General features: G+C 37.8%; 1 long non-coding RNA gene across 1 annotated transcript; it reads left to right on the top strand.

The window, feature by feature from the left end:
- Positions 1 to 10,646: 10,646 nt before the first annotated feature.
- Positions 10,647 to 11,682, top strand: LOC117596401 (uncharacterized). The gene is made up of 3 exons (XR_008301243.1): positions 10,647 to 10,762; positions 11,030 to 11,167; positions 11,544 to 11,682. It is a non-coding gene; the product is annotated as an uncharacterized LOC117596401 (long non-coding RNA).
- The last annotated feature ends 561 nt before the right edge of the window (positions 11,683 to 12,243 follow it).

Below are 12,243 nucleotides of genomic sequence, written 5' to 3' on the forward strand. Positions count from 1 at the left end.
CATTGTTCTTTTCAATACACTCAAGTGTTTACGGAAAGACATGCTGTCAGACTGAAACCACACATCGCACGCCACCCCTGATGTGTTTCTGCGTAAGCAGGGAACAAAATGTGTAAGAAAAACAAGTTACCGCACACTGTGGTTAAAACTTTCCACTCTGACAATAATTCTCCTACATTCCCCTGCAGAGAATTCATTCAAAGATGCTAATTTCTCTTAAAGTATGTGCAAAAATTATTTATTATGAATGCAAATAAATTGTTATCGTGAAGTCCCCTTTGTTATCCATCACTGCTTTATAAACATTTGTAGCCTTATATTTTGTGGTATATTCTCTGTGTTTGCTGGAAAATTGCGGCACACCTACAGTAGGTCAAGAGGAAAAGAAAATAGCAGCAGTTCCAGAAGCACATCTTCTGTAGGTGAGGTACAGCTTGAAGTTTTTGTCTTTTGTTGTTGTTGTTGTTGCCAAAGTTTGAACCAGATGAACATTTCAGAGAGATTAGACATTAGAGATTAGAGATTAGACAACCCTGAGATTAGATTTAAAACCAATTGGAAACTAAATTAACTGGCCAATCACAAAAATGCTAGTCCAAAGGAATTACAGAAAAATGAGCAGTTTGGTCAAACAGTAATTAGTCGCAGGACAGTCATGTGCACACTGCATCATTTCTACTTTTTGTTATGATTAATGGTTTTAAGCCTCAACTGCATGTCTTCATGTTTGGATTAAATTTTGCTAACATTTCTGTCACACACACAGACTTGCCTATGTATTAGGTGATGTTACTCTGGCCCTGTAGTGACACTCAGTGGCAGTTTTATACTTGTCATTGAGGTACGTGGTAGAGAAGCGCTGATACACTGTGATGGCATGAATGTGTTTCGTCATCAACGCATAACGTACCATTAACCAGCCTCGCCATACTCATAACGTTGCCATAAACACCTTTTTCAAAAACGAATAAAACAACACCATGACAACTGATCTATCCTTTTTTTGTAAATATAGAGTAATTAGAATATTGTTTCCCTTTTCTAAACATCGCTCCACTGTATGTGTGTTTAGTTATTTACCTCCATTAATAAACATTTGGAACTGACATAAAATCAAATCAAAATTTAAAATCAAAATACTCTCCTTCCCCAGCTCTGCCCCTGGGTGTGGGCTTTTAGTGTGATGCACTGATTTACAGTCTGGAGATCTATAAATATGATGAATATTGGTGAAATGGGACACTTAATCCTGAACCTCTGTATCTTAATGTGTATATACTTCATTGTGAAGTGAACTGACGTGTAGCCAAGTACAGTGACCCATACTCAGAATTTGTGCTCTGCATTCAATCCATCCAAGTGCACACACACAGTAGTGAACACACACACAGTGAACACACACCCGGAGCAGTGGGCAGCCTTTTTTGCTGCGGCGCCCGGGGAGCAGTTGGGGGTTCGGTGCCTTGCTCAAGGGTCTCACCTCAGTCGTGGTATTGAGGGTGGGAGAGAGCGCTGGTCAGTCACTCCCCCCACCTACAATCCCTGCCGGACCTGAGACTCGAATATACATATATATATATATATATATATATATATATATATATATATATATATATATTCCCAAAGAAAAGAAGCTTAAGGTCAAAGTATTTATTGAATTAATTTTAATTTATTTAATAAAATATAAGTATGCAACTGTGTACAACGTATACTAGAATTTAAAATGTTGCCAGTAATCTGAGTAATAGAAGAATAAGAGAGGAAGGCAGAGAATAAGTTAATAAATAATCAATTATCAAACACAGTGATTACCACTGTAAAGCTGCTTTGAAACAATTTGTATTGTAAAAAGCACTATATAAATAAAGATGACTTGACTTGATTACAGTACTGGTATCTTTATTATTGAAACTTAAGTATTTGCAAATTCACAAAGCAAAAATGGCATGTGTATATCACTCCAGTTAAGCTATAAATCTTCTCTTCAAACAAATGAGTACAGCCTTTAGGAGAGATGGTGGAGGGTGGGGGTCACAGAGACAAAGGTGAGATTAATTTGACTGATGAATCACAGGAAATACATGATAGTTACACAATAATACTGGTATCTTTAATATAGAACAATATGGATAGATTTGCATGTACTATATACTTAGTGAAAGGCAGCATGGCCATCTAAAATCACTATAACAATGAACACTGAACCACACAAGTGAGGACATCCTGAAAGAGGTGGAGGGGGAATAATGAGTCATGTGATCACATTACCTTCAGTGTAAACATTTCAGTGTAAAAATCATTATGAATAATTTTTAAACAATACAAATTATTTCATCTCACCTTGCTATAACAGCAGTTTTTTCATCATCTCACTCTTCTCTGCTACTCTGTCAATTATAGTGTCTGTGTCCAAATCCACAAGAATGTCCTTTTCGATGGCCATCAACATGAAGGCTTCTAATTGACTGGAAGACAGACAACTCCTGAGCTTGCTCTTTATGTATTTCAACGTTGAAAATGATCGTTCACAGGCCACCTGGGTTATTGAGAGTGTCAGTAAGAACTTATATGCAATTCCAAGCAGGTGATATGCATCTGTGAGCATGTTGGATCTTTGGAGAATCTGAAAACAGCACACTGGGCACTCTTTGTAGGACTCACAGCTTTTGTTTTTAACATCCATTTCCTCTTCCTTGCCATCAGGTCCTTCCTCCATTGTCCTGATTGTATACTCCTCCAATGGAGACTGTTTCAGCTTGTTCCACTGGCCTGCTAAGCTTTTCAGTTCTGACTTCAGGTTGTCAGCTGTTGCCCTGCTATCAAATTTAACCAGGTACTTGCTCAGATCTTCAAGTGCAGATTCAGGTAGAGCACTGTTTTGGATCAGAGGGAAGTTTTTAGGATCCAGAAAGGACAAATCTGCATAAAGTGTGCCATGGGTCAGAAATCATCTGTGGATGGCCTCAATAGCTGTATCAAGAATTTCATCATGAACCTTCACCTCATAGGCTTTCTCTGCATCATTCATGGTCTCATCATGAGCCATCTCTCCTGGAATGTTTTTTTCTTCTTCATTCTTTTCTGTGGAAGTGCAATCTAATTTTGATGTCTGTCTCCTCATCCAGCTGCTCAATTTTTTAATTTGCCCATTTCACAAAGTTGTCAGCAGCATCCTTGACAGCATGGAAGTCTCTTGATATCTGTTTAAGGGCATCATGTGTTGACATGACCATCCTATGGGCTGAGAGGATGTCCATTCCTCCCATCTGCAGGTACTTTGAGAGTGGACCTGTATGCTCAAACATGCGGAGAAACAACTGAGCTGTCAGAATTGACTCATACCTGAGTAGGCTCTCTTTGTACCCTCTGGCTTTGGTGCGTACATTTGCTTTCACTGACTTCTGTTCTTGTATGGCTTCAAGCGTGGACACCACATCAATGTACAGACAGTCTTGAGGCTTTCCAAATGATCCAAATATTTTTTGATCCACTCTCAATCACTATTTTAGTGGTCTCAGACAACACCAGATTGAGGACATGTGCATAGCACCATACATGAATGTGGCTGGGGGATTGTGAGGCCAGCAGTGCAGAGAAGCCTCTGTACTGCCCCTGCATGTTTGAAGCCCTGTCTGTGGAATGCATATGCTTATATCCAGGTTCAATGGTCAAGGACTTCTGTCAGCAAATTCACAAAAGACTGTCCAGTGGACGCATGGCAATGGACCACTGCAACAAGTCTCTCACTAACAACATCAGTCACATACCTCAAAATGACTGAGCATTGGTCTTGTCCTGTTATGTCCTAGGTTGTATCCAGCTGGACAGAAAACATCCCAGCTTTCTTGATGTCAGTGGAGATATTTTCCTGAATTAAGTTGCGGATGGTATCAATCACAGAGTTGATGGTAGTTTCGACAGTAAAGTAATGAGGGAACCTCTGCCTCTTGATCCTGATAATGCATGCAATGTTTTGCTTTTCTCAATAACATTGCTTAGATGCTCTTTCAAGCAGACATCATACTTTCCCAATAAAATTATCATCTCCAAAAAATTTCCATGGTCAATGCTATTGATGTCCAGTGTATATGCAGCCTCATTCTCTACCTGTCTGTAGACCTCTCTTCCCTATTACTTTCACAACCTCCACTACCCGTTCCAAAAGTTGAAGCCTCCTTTTTACTTGATCTCTGTGCGCTGTCAGTTGTCTGGCCCCTAATAGGTTGCTAATGTCAGCTTTTGAGCATTTTAAAAAATAAGCTTCAATACAAGTTCTGTGTGCCATGCTTTTTCCATGCTCTTCGACTCTCTGGTGAACATGTCTCCAGTTTGACATTCCAGTCACAAAAGTGCTGGAGTCAGTTACCTTGCTGAATGCCAGGCATACAAAACAAAACAAAGCATGACGTTTGCTACAATATGTCAGCCACTTTCTGAGTATGCCATCTCTACTTGTGAACACCTTCTTCACTACAGGGTTGTTCACATCTTGTCTGGGGTGATGATTTAAAAATGCCTGAATCATGGCTGGGTCGGGACGAACAAAGTAATCAAGTACACCCTGATCTTCCTCTCTCTCCTTCTTTCTACAACTTGTACTCCCTGATCCTCTCTCTTCTCCTCTTCTACAACCTTGCTTAACAAGATAGAGAGAGATGAATTATTGAGGTATTTACTTGACACCTAAAATCTGTACAATTTAAACAACACCATACTAGTGAAGATCAGAGCTGTTTATTCAGTATTTAATGATTGGAAGTGTTCTAATTTTATTTATTTATTTATTTATTTATTTTGATAGCCTATTAAATGGTAAATTCAAATATTTAACTGTTGATGATTAATATTATCTTAATGTTTACACAGTTAAAATCATCCTTTTGTTTAATAATAAATGAGAAATTAGGTGTTTATATGTATGTGACATATGGCAATTAGGCCAATGCTGTACACGTTTGGGGATTTGACCTGCAGTCTGCATTTAAGAGCAATGGATAGTGGGTTCTGGCCAAACAAGTTACATGTTAACTTTTTTTCTTTATGTACTAAAAACACCTTTGCATTAAGTCATTTTAGATTTCATGTAAATATTTTAATTGTAGAATAAGACAGAATTATATTTTATAGTTCATATAACGTAATAAAGGCTATGTATATCAAATATTACTGCATTATTCAAATACTTTATTGTTATGACAATAACCACATGGTTACAAAAACCATATATTGTCCCAATCATTTGTTTGTTTTCACGTTTCACCAGCCACTCACGACGTTTCTGCTTTTTATTCTGCTACAGCCAGAGCTGCTATTGTCAAGGGGTTTCCTGGAACTATGAACTGGTTTTAAACTTTCAGAGAGAGAATGCGTTGGCCCATGGAAACCTCCATGAACACACTTGACTTTGCCAAAAAAGCGTGGGGGACGAATTTGTGTTTTATTAAAAAGTGTTTACGTAATCTACACTCATGGCGCGCGATGCGCGGCGCGCGCAAACATTAAGACAGGTTAGATGCCTCCGTTTCTCCTACCTTTCCTCCTCCTGCTTGTCCCTTTGGCCCGCATCACTCACAGCAGAGCAAGTCTGTTGTTGATAACGCTGCTGTGAAGCAGCCCCTACAGAGAACATGTCAGTAATCTTCGCACATTTCGCGGCATCCGTCTCCAAACTTTTGAGCTTCTTTTCCCTGAGCTTTTCAGCACCACCTTTTCTCTTTGGTCTGTCCATTTTGAGAAACCGAGAGGAAAGGGGAGGAGAGGTGAAGCGATATTTACATAAAGTAGGTGGAGCAAGAACCCTTATCGCTCCATCTATGGCGCATTGTGATGGGCCGGTCCTTGGCGAAAAAATTAAAAAAAAAAAATAACATACAGTTTACCAGTCCAGCACTGGGTGCCATGGAAGGTGTCTGGACCCATGACGGTGCCACAGCTGCTGTCCGAACTGGCGACGGGGCCACAGCTGCTGTCCGGACTGGTGACAGTGGCACAGCTGGAGTCTGGACTGGTGACAGTGGCACAGATGCTGTCCGGACTGGTGACGGTGCCACAGATGCTGTCTGGACTGGTGACGGTGGCACAGATGCTGTCCGGACTGGTGACGGTGGCACAGATGCTGTCTGGACTGGTGACGGTCCCACAGATGCTGTCTGGACTGGTGACGGTGGCACAGCTGGAGAGTGGACACATGACAGTGTCACAGATGCTGTCCGGACTGGTGATGGTGCCACAGCTGCTGTCCGCACTGGTGACGGTGGCACAGCTGGAGTCTGGACTGGTGATGGTGCCACAGCTGCTGTCTGGACTGGTGACGGTGGCACAGCTGGAGAATGGACACATGACAGTGTCACAGATGCTGTCCGGACTGGTGATGGTGCCACAGCTGCTGTCCGGACTGGTGACGTTGCCACAGCTGGAGTCTGGACTGGTGATGGTGCCACAGCTGCTGTCCGGACTGGTGACGGCGGCACAGCTGGAGTCTGGACTGGTGATGGTGCCACAGATGCTGTCCGAACTGGTGACGGGGCCACAGCTGGAGTCTGCATTGGTGATGGTAATGGTATAAGTTCATACATACATCTTTTGACCTTTGTGTAATAGTATAATATACATGGCACTCCTTACTGTAGAATCTGTAGAATACATAACATAATGGTAATAGGATTTTTAAATAAATCTCTTTATATGCTATAGACCCTCCTAAAGGCCAATCTGGATCCAAGTATATTATTTTTGAGCTGATCACTCCAACTGTTTTTGAGTTCTAGCAAATTAAGTCTTAAACTCCATGGCCACAACGATTGATTGGTATGTGGAGACCATCGTGATTTAAAAATGAGCCGAGGAATCAGGAGAAAAACATAACTTGTCTCTACACCTTACGGTTTAGGAGTTATAGGGCCAGAGGTGTTATGCTGAGCAATAACACCCCCTTATGGTGAATCCTGCTCATTGCATACTCCTGATCAAGAGGGAGTACTACCTATTGACCAATGACCCTACAACTTATGGTATGGTCTTCACAATGTGTTTTATGGGAGAAACATAATAAATAAAAAATTTAACAATTCCATTAGCAATATCTGACTCCAAAAATTCCTAACAATAGCAAGACAAAAATGTAACAAAACAATAGAGTTTTAAGCATTATTATTGCAGGACATTAAATAAAAAATACTTTACACAAGCAACTCTGTTTTAGGAATACCAGCCCACCTGATCAAGCTGAGACAGGTAAACAGATGATCATACAAAGATGGATCTATCCTTGAAAAGTACGCACAGCACTGATCAACACAGCTCACTTCCTGGTTCCAGCACAGGTTTGACCAGCTGTGTGCTCAAGGCCCTCAGTATCTCTAACCTTGGATAAAAGTACTGTAAATTACTCACAGAATACATCTTACAAAAAAGATTATTTTTTTGATCACTTTTGCTTTTTCAGTTTTGATCATTCAACAACTAATATCAGACTATATTAATATTTAAAACAATATCTTAGAAAAACATTTTCCATGTACTTACTCTGTGCTGTTTTGGAGTTTTGAATTGTATAAGTGACAAATGTGATATTATTGTTCAATTCCAGACATTCATACAGTCTCATAGGTATATTTTATTTTATAATATGTATTTTATATATAATTACATTTTAGGTTTTTACCATACAGTACACAAGCTGAACTTATATTTTTGACCCCATCCCGTCCTGCTGGTGATGTCGCTCCACATCACTCAAGTATCTTGTTAAGAAACTTCAGCTAGTTCAGAATACAGCAGCCAACATCATAAATGTATAATTAAAAAATGGCAAGAAAAAGTTGATGGTTTTTCAAATAAGATAAAGTAAACTGCTATGTACATATGGCATAAGCTTATCTGCTGAATACTATGCCTCTGGAAGATTTTTAATCCTCCATTTATACTGTATCTTAATATTCTATATTACTGTATCTTATTTTCCAGGTAATCAAGGTGTAAATCAGGGGCTTAACAATGTAAACACTTTGAAGTAATCGAAGTAATCCAACCAATCCAATCCAGATCCAAATTAGTGTTTAGTGAAATATATAATCCAGAAGGGAATGTGATATGATCTCAACCAAGTGTGCACATGATATATGGGGTGGAATTCAGATAAACTGATGTAACCTGGTTTGGGGAAAGTAACGAATATACAGAGCTTTATATCATATACTGTCTTATCTTTTAATTAGCTCTTTAAAAAAAAAAAATAGAATGGCTGAGCTCATGCCACAATTAAAATAAAGTCAGTGGGCCAATGAAATAATTGTGGCGAAAGGTAGGGGTATGATTTAAAAGAAAAAAAGAGAAAACTCCGCCTAATGAGATCATTACTTTTAGAATTGTATAAAAGCTTGAGCCATGATTACGTAAAGCAGGTGTTCATCTTGGCTTTGTTGGTTGATTCAATAGTCTACTGATTTTTTGGCATCCAGAACCCCTTATCTTTGGAAGTCTTTTTTTATTATTCTGAATTGAAGAGTTTTTGCCATGACATGCCATAGCATGTTATGTTTACATTTACAGCAACTTATTATATTATTACTCTTTTGGACTACTGTTATATCTGATTCACTTTCTTACTAGAACTGTGTACTAGTCTGCGCTTGCACTGTATCTAACTGTGCCTATTGTCTTGTTTTGGTAGTCACTGTACTGTCTTTTGCTGTTTGCACATGTTTGCACATGCTCTTTATCTAGATATGTCTAGTCTCTTGTAGTTCTGTGTTTTATGTATTGTTGTATGCGTTATCTTCCTGTTACTTAATTAAAATTGTCTATTATTGCATATAATATATATAATATACCTATTATCCAGATTTGGGCCCAAATACTATATATATTTAACATGGATTTTTGTGTTATAACTAAATAGCATTAATAGAATTTAACACAATAAAAATAACCCATTTATAAAGTAAAATAAACTCAGCATGTATGGTCAGTGTATACCAACTAGCTGGGTTAAATGATCAACCCATCTTACTGGGTTAATTTAAACCAGCATATGTCCAATATTTACCCACTTTACCAGTGTATGGTTGAAAACTTGGTTGTTTTCAACCCAGCATTTTTTTTTTTTTTTAAAGTATAAGTGTTATAACCCAGTCTAGGGTTAGGTCGCACAGTGTAAGTAGGCAAGGAGTAATGTATAAGGTGGCGTGAAGTGAGTATATGGCCCTAGAGTAGCCAGGAATGAGACACACCAGGAGTAAACTCAAAAATGTGATATATTGTGATGTAATACAGACTGTATACAATTGATGTACACCACAAATAAACTGGAACAACTTCAGGGTGGACCAAGGCCAAAATAATAAACAAAACCACTGTTAAGGGAACTAACTTACCTAAAAAGAAAAAATGCAAAACAGAAGATTCCGTCTCATCCGTCTCACAGATGCTGTAAAAATACAGACTATGGTTGTTACTAACTACAACAAGTTAGGATAAGCTATAATAACAATTGAATTCTGAAAGATGCATTTTGTGTAATAGTGATGAATTAAAATAATCATATTTTTTCTGACCTTCACATGTAAAACCAAATGCATCACTGCATTTCTTACTGGTATTTGTTATTGCTCTTGTTATTACAGCTTACTTCAGTAACTACATTTTTAAATGTGTATTATTGAATTGTAATATATTATGCAAATAAATAAATAAACATTAATGATGTTTTTATTATCATTAAAATTCTACCATATACAAGATGCAAGTCCATGTACAGTAAGGCTCTTCCATATTAGAAGTTACAGTACAATGACTCATTAATTCCAAACCGTTAGACTACACAAAAATCCTTTCATTCACTGGGAAGTTCACTGGGCTGTATTTAGTCAGACTTTGTTGTATGTGTTTTCTCTGTCAGTAGTCTCATAGGTATATTTTATTTTATAATATATATTTATATATAATTACATTTTAAGTTTTTTACCATACAGTACACAAGCTGAACTTAAATACAGATTTACAGAAGGAAGACTATAGTTTTATTCATGTTTTTGGGATCTTTTCTTTTTCTTTTAGGGTTTGTTTCTTTTGTTTCTTTTGTTTTTGGCTTATCAGAAAGCCTCTTTTCTTGGCATGCGGTGAGCTTTGTTTCTTGTTCTTAATATGAATGTCTACAGGTGCTGTTGCTGTTGTTTATTAGGAATGATTGCTTTTATGTATGATGCTTACTTTAGTTTTTTGCCTTACAGTACGCAAGCTGAAATTGAGAAGGACTTCCTTCTCCCTGATTTAAATGAAGGTATTTTTGGTAGAGATGTAAATGACAAAGCTGTCTGTGAATTTTTTTTTTTTAAATAATAAGAAACTGAATTGTATGTGGGGTTCTCTAATTCTTCTGGCTTGTTTAGATGGGGCAAGGAATTACCTCCAGAAGATTCGAAATGTCACTTCAAAACACTCTGGGTCAGAAATTACACTTAAAATGGTGGAAAAATACAGTTTCAAAGTTGGATCTTTGGCAGGTTCTGACATGTTAAAAGAGTGGGAGCAGTTCTACCTCCCAGATTACAGAAAGATGGAGGTGATTGGTGTTCTTGAGGAATTCCCCTGTAACTCCCCCAACGATGAGCTGGTGCTGATGGTGTGTGAGGACGGGAACATATTTGGTTATGAAGGTAACAGACTGCATCTCGTCTCTGACGACCTAAAAGAGCTGTTTGAGCGTGGCCTCCAGTTTCCAGGAACCAAACAATACTACCGTGGTCAGAGATTTGAAGTCCTGGTGAGCTGGACATTACGTTTTATAAGTATAATATAAAAAAATAATAAAAAATAACAAATTCTCATCTACTGATAACTGATGCATGTTCAACAGTATTAGGCTTAGGGTCTAAGGTTCTGGTTAAAGTTAGTATTTGTGAATAAACTTTTAGCTGAATATTGGTACAATACATCTATAGTGTATCATTCATATAAAGTGTTCCCATTAAGTAGTGTTTGAGAGATATCTTTAGATTTTTGAATTGTTGATGAGTAATGTTATCTGTAGACTGATGATGAATGGAACAGAGTGAAGAAAACTGAAAAAGTCAAAGAGAGGAACAAAAAACATCAGGAAATGCTGGATGGCATGGCAGAATCCATTTTGAAGAACCTGGACATCATTAAGCAGAGACAGAAAACTGAGGTAAGTGTGTTTCTGTGTTTCTCCAATTGAACTGGAAATGTAGGGAACTGATATGACTATGCCCTTTTAAATGACCGTATGTTAACCGTATGTTATTAGACAGGGCTGCCAAGCAACCCAATGGTTATTGAAAACCTCTCCAAAACCAAAACATTAAATTTAAGTTAAGTTCAAAAGTAGCCAATTTCTGCAGCAAAGCTACAAAGCTGGAAGATGATTGTGGAGTTTTAATTACATTTATTCATTAGTATATTTTTCAGAAGACTTGTATTTACTCCAGATATTTATGCAAATGCAAAAGTTTGAATTGTGTAGCTAGTATGGCTGTACAAGTTTAAACACTGTTTTGTTGTTTTTTATTGATCACATGCAACAGTTGTGGAGCAATACTGAAGTGTGCAGTCAGTGGAAGAATACTGCAAAGGTAACCTTGAAAAAAGAAGACATGGAGGGAAAGATGAATTTATACAAGCACAAACTACTCCCTACACACCAGGGAAATTGTGAACCAACTAATAAACGTAAGTTTGTGAGGTGTTGTCAGTTGTGAGAGTTCCTCTCAATAAACCAGCACATGTCTGTTTATTACACTTAATGGCTGATTTTCACCATTTATCACTAGCATAAAAGAAATTAGAGTATTTCTCAAGGCAACAATATCCAATGTAGTAGATTTATAATGGTCAGATTAGAATTTTCAGGAATGTGGGTCAGAGAGACCACGTAGAATAAATTTAAATTATGTTTAACTAAACTATTCCTTAAGGCATGTTTGGTATCAATTTCATCCATATTTCATGGTGAGGAAAAAGCTATACAGTACAGTTATAGTTGTTAAAGTACTGTAGTGCAGTTAGACTGAAGTAGTTAAAATTATCATAGACTGGATCTTATGTTTGAGGCTAAAACTACAATCTTATCTTGAAGTAGTCATTAGATTATTCAAGACCCATCTGTTACCTATGTTGAACTTTTACCAATCTCTCCGAATGGCATTGTGTGGGTTATTTCTACCATAAAAACACCAACAAAGAACTACTAAGGAGTAGAGTTGACTGCTGAATTTTAACTTGTAA

This window comes from Pangasianodon hypophthalmus, chromosome 29, assembly GCF_027358585.1.
Source record: "Pangasianodon hypophthalmus isolate fPanHyp1 chromosome 29, fPanHyp1.pri, whole genome shotgun sequence".
Taxonomy (NCBI): domain Eukaryota; kingdom Metazoa; phylum Chordata; class Actinopteri; order Siluriformes; family Pangasiidae; genus Pangasianodon; species Pangasianodon hypophthalmus.